Here is a 4288-nt window from a genome sequence, read left to right as displayed (position 1 = left end):
TGATGTCTTTAGGTGGGGAGGAGGGAATAGGAGCAAAGAACACAATAATGGACATTAGCAGCAATTTGTTTATCTTGTTTTAGCTGATTACTCCCACCAGTTACCTAGTGGCTGGGTCTGGAACACATAGCTGGGGTGCGTAGCTGGGAATGGAACGTGGGACTACTGGCTTGTGGGAGGGAGGGAAGAAGGCTTCAGTTGGTACAGATAATGTGCATACCTAGGGTTCAGGTTCAGGCTTTTCTGTGGGGCTATCCAAGAAAAGGGTACAAGGCAGAGGAAGAAAATGTAGACAGATGTGGGAAAACAAATGACATACTTTATACTTTTGTTGACTGTGACTGTGCTGAAGCCCTCAAAGTAGCATAAAAAGAAAAAAACTGGCATTTGCTTCCTATTTTGTCCTTTGCTGCCTTGTGAGTGAGGAAGCATAAAATAGTGGAGGCCTAATTCCTAAGGGTCTTTATTACAGATCACTTGTGATGATTAAAGATCAAGAAGTTTAAAGGAAGGATTTAAGCAAGATAGAGGACTTGTAAGAATATGTAGGAAATAGGAGGAATTCCTTTTTTAAAAGGTGAAAAATGGCAGATTGATCCTTTTTGTCATAGAAAAAAGTTCAGTTTTCTGGTTTAGGAAAATGGACCATTTTCTCTTTCTACCTTCTCGACAACCAGTTCTAATAAAGAAGTTTCAGTATTTTTATCTTGATGATAATTTCAGAAACAGTAGTCCATTTATTCCTAATAATGTAACTGAAAAATACCAGTAATTATATAACTACAGAAATCACGTTTTTAAGTAAATGAAAAGGGAAATGATTTTTTTCTTATTATATGTCCCCAATTTATATGTAATTACCAGCTATAAAAGAACCTTCCTGGTATGCTTAATAACTGCCTTTTGTCCTTGCATGAAAAGTCGAGGTTTTTTTTTAATTCAAGGTTTTGTTCTGTTCAGTTTATTTTTGGCTGGTTGGGGAGATAGAGGCAGCTGTTTTATGACATGTCTCACAGGCCTTCCTCAGACCAGGAAGCATATTGCTCTGGAAACCAGCTGGTCATGTTCTTAGCCTGTCAGACCAATGCAACCAAGCAGAATTTGGGCAAACCAGTGGAAATCCGCCAGTCCAGAAGTGGCTCTTGATCCAAAAACATGGTTGCTTTAAGCGGCTGATTTCTAATTATCTTCAACTCCTTTGATTGACAGATAATAGCACAAAATATATAAACATGTATTTTTTTTCCCATTAACTTTGGCTTTATTGGTTATTTTCTCCTTTATGAATGATCCTGTGAAAGCAAGTCAGGAAATTGAAAAGAATGAAAAAAGATTTCTTTTTCTAGTTAGTGATGGGATCAGGTGGTTTTATGTGTACAGTCTATACACTGCAAGAGTAATGCAAGAGTAATAATATTTTGCTCTTAGCTAAAAATAAATTTATTTTTTATTTTTTAGAGAGAGAGATTTTTGCTATAGGGCATGTGTGCTTGCTGGAGAGACAGAGAGACAGAAAGCGAGAAATCACCGCCCAGGGGAGATGGCCTTGCTGCAGTCTCTTCTCCTCCATTCTTCTCTCGGGATTTTGGGCATGGACACACACCTGGTGGGAGTTTTAAGCTGCTGGATCTAGGACTTGAACTGCAGTTGACTATGTGGGAGTCCAGTAACAAAACCACTATGCCATCTACTGGTCCCTAGACTTTTACTTTTTCTGTTTTCATAGGGTTATTATCTGTTGTTAGACAGCTAACATATTTTATCTTTGTATTTATTATGCTTGTATATAATATATCATAGGATCTTTATTATATTCTAATGTTTTCTAATATACTTCACATGAAATAATATTGATGTATAGACTATAATATCTTTAGTATATGCATGTATACAGTATTATTTATGATAAAATCATTTATACATATTATAAAATTTTGCATTCATTCATTTGTGGCTTCTTTTGTTCATTCACTCATCTACTCATTCATGAACCATCTACTGAGTGCTTGGTTAATGCTGGGTACTATATGGTGATTAGAGCTACATAGACAAGGGTGACCAAGAGATCATTTTGGCTGCTGAGTGGAAAAGGCATTGTGAAGTGAGGTAATATGAAATTAGAAAGGCTACTAGGGAGGATTTTAAGGCATACACAGTTTGGGAGAGGACCTAGGCAGATAAACAAGGACTTCAGAAATACAGTCCAATGGGATGCAATTGCCTTTCCACTTCAGTGACTATGTTGACTTATTATCGGTATAAAAGAAGGAAGAATTCACTTGTTCTGAGTTGTGAGATGGAAACATGAATGGATCTCAGAAATCTGGTATGCTTGTACAGACAGCGCTTGGGAGCTGATGAGGCATGCTTTCACGTGATGAAGTGTGAAATGAGCAGGTAATCCAGTGAGGGAAACCTTAGTTCTACTTGGTCTCCTGTGGCCTTGGACGCATCATGATGTCAGACTCCTCATCACTGGTGCTGGGGCCAGACTGCATTTACAGGTGGGAAAATGAGTGCAGGGAGACTGAGGCAGGGACTGGTGATTGCTCATGCTGTTGCCTCTGCTTAAATGTTTTTTATATCCTCGGTGTGGAAGAAAGAACTAGCTCAACTGTTATCTCTTTGGTGACTTTCTTGGATTTTCTTTGCAGTAATGTTCCCAATTCTCTTTTTGGTAATGTTCTCAATGCATTTTGTACATGTATATATTAAAGTATTTATAACATACTGGCAAAATATGTTTATGAATCAGTCATCTTTACTGAAACGTGAGACATTCTTTGATTGAAATGATTTAAAAAAATCTTCAGTACTCCTCATAGCAACAGGAAAGAAGTAAGTACTTTAATACATTATCTTTTAAAGGAAATTAATGAATCAGTATGTGGTTATTTTGGCAACGTTTTTTCTACTGGGTGGTGACCCTTTTTGTTTTTGTTATTTCTTTTATTTACCAAGTGACAATAGCAAACGATATGCCAGACACAGTTCTATGACCTTTATTCATGTTAATTATTTAGTTCTTCACAATACTCCTTTGAGTTAGATAATATTATCTGTATTTGAGAGCTTTCATTCTGTAGCTTCTTCCTCTATAATCATCACCGCCACCATTGTAGGATTATATAGCAATAGTACATAGAGGTTTTGAGGCAGGTCCAGTAATATTCCCCATTTTGCTGATAAGAAAAACTAGTAAACTCTAAATTTACATTTGTTTCCAGTCTGCATTGAGTTTCTTCAGCCAACATTTTTTGAGTGTCTGCTTTGTGCCAGGTATCACTTTAGGTCTTTTTAGGTGCAGTGGTGATTGAAGTCCCTGTTCTTTTGGAACTTATAGTCTAGTGGTAAAAGACAAAAATGAATAATAAATAAATAACTAAATAAGCAAGCTAAAAAAATAAGCAAGATACCAGCGTTAAATGTTATGGAGGTAAAATGGTACTGGAGACTGGGGAGTTTCTATAAATCAGGTTGTCAGAGGACCTTTTTGAGGAAATGACACTTAAGATGTGTGTGGCACATATACACTATGAATACTACTAGGTCAAAAAAACAATGAGACCCTGACATCTGATACAAAGTGGATGACTATGGAAGATTTAAAGCTAAATGAAGCAAGTCAGACTATAAAAGACAGGCATTGTATGCCCCCAGTTCATATCAATGTATATCAAAAGTCTGTACTCCTGGTACTCTGGCAGAAATGGAAAGACTGGAAGGTATAAAAGCAGGGTGATCAACAACAGTTTGGGGAGGCAGGAGGAAGGGAATCAGGGGAAAAAATAAACATTTAACAGACACAAAAATAAAAAGGTATCTGTTGATGACAATGTATATGGTAGGTAGAGCTGTGGAAAGTTAGGTCTCTATTAGTCAAGGCAAAAATAATGCCTTTTGTTCATAGTGTAGTAGGAAGTCATTCGAAGGGTTTAGGCAGGACAGTGATGTTTTAAAATGGTAATATTGCATGCTGGGTGGAGAAGGTATACCTGTCCTTCACTTTCTAGGATTGGTTTGAAGAATTCCACAGATGCCAAAATCTGCTCAAGTCCCTTCTATAAAATGATGCAGTATTTGTGTATAATCTATACACATTCTCTTGTATACTTTAAATCATTTCTAGATTACATATAATACCTAATACAATGTAAGTGCTATTAAGTAGTTGTTACACTGTATTATTTAGGGAATAATGACAAGAAAAGAAGTCTGTACATGTTCAGATGCAATCCAGTAGTTTTTTTAAGAATTGTTTTATTTAACTTTATTTATTTATTTATTT

The sequence above is a fragment of the Tupaia chinensis genome, unplaced genomic scaffold (genome assembly GCF_000334495.1).
Source record: "Tupaia chinensis unplaced genomic scaffold, TupChi_1.0 Scaffold149168_1, whole genome shotgun sequence".
NCBI classification, from domain to species: Eukaryota; Metazoa; Chordata; class Mammalia; order Scandentia; family Tupaiidae; genus Tupaia; species Tupaia belangeri.
Note: the sequence above shows the minus strand (reverse complement) of the source record.